The sequence below is a fragment of the Silene latifolia genome, chromosome 11 (assembly GCF_048544455.1).
Source record: "Silene latifolia isolate original U9 population chromosome 11, ASM4854445v1, whole genome shotgun sequence".
Lineage (NCBI taxonomy): Eukaryota > Viridiplantae > Streptophyta > Magnoliopsida > Caryophyllales > Caryophyllaceae > Silene > Silene latifolia.
In genome coordinates, this window is record NC_133536.1 from 139,391,742 (window position 1) to 139,392,592 (window position 851).

At 40.4% G+C, this 851-nt stretch overlaps 1 non-coding gene across 1 annotated transcript; it reads right to left on the reverse strand.

The window, feature by feature from the left end:
- Positions 1 to 504: 504 nt before the first annotated feature.
- Positions 505 to 611, reverse strand: LOC141615703 (small nucleolar RNA R71). The gene has a single exon (XR_012530108.1). It is a non-coding gene; the product is annotated as a small nucleolar RNA R71 (small nucleolar RNA).
- Between the last annotated feature and the right edge of the window lie 240 nt (positions 612 to 851).

Here is an 851-nt window from a genome sequence, read left to right on the forward strand (position 1 = left end):
AACCAATAGAAGACTTGCGAGAAATACTTTGAGAGGTATTGGTGAAATTGTGGATATTCAACCAAACAATATTGAGTTCATCAACCCTTTTACAAGAGAAGGAGAGGAGAACCCACCACAAAATCAACCCACAATGCCTAAATTTTCATCACATTCCGTACCAACCGGGGAGAACCTACCCAATGGTACTCCCACACCACAACACTTGACCGGTAATTTCATTGCAAAATCCGCATTTATCCAATTAGTCGAAAGAAGTCAATTTGGGGGGATTCCTAGTGAAGACCCTCATTCTCATATGAGACTTTTTGTGACTATTGTGATGCGATTTCACAAACCGGAGTTACTCAAGACCAAATTCGTTGAGTCTTATTTCCTTTTTCTTTGATTGGTACCACGAAACAATGGTTAAAGAGCCTTGATAAGGCTACTGTTGGTATTGACTCTTGGAAGAAATTGGCTCTTGCTTTCTACAAAAAGTTCTACCCTCCGGAAAAGACTAACATGCTAAGAGCCAAAATCACGGGGTTTAAACAAAGGGACGAAGAATCTTTGTATGAAGCTTGGGATCGATTCAAAGGAACTTGTCGCTCATGTCCTTATCATGGACTTAGCGAGTGGTTCTTGGTACAACAATTTTGGAATGATCTTTCTGTCCTTATGAAGACTCCCGAAACATTCTCAACATGGGATCAAATGGTATATTCACCGAAGTTGACGATAATCAAACATGGAACAAGATTGAAGAAATGGCGGTCCATAACTCACAATATAGTAGATCTCGAAAGGCTACTAGAGGAGGAAAGCATGAAGTGGACTCTATTACTCAATTGGGTGCTCAACTTGTTGGG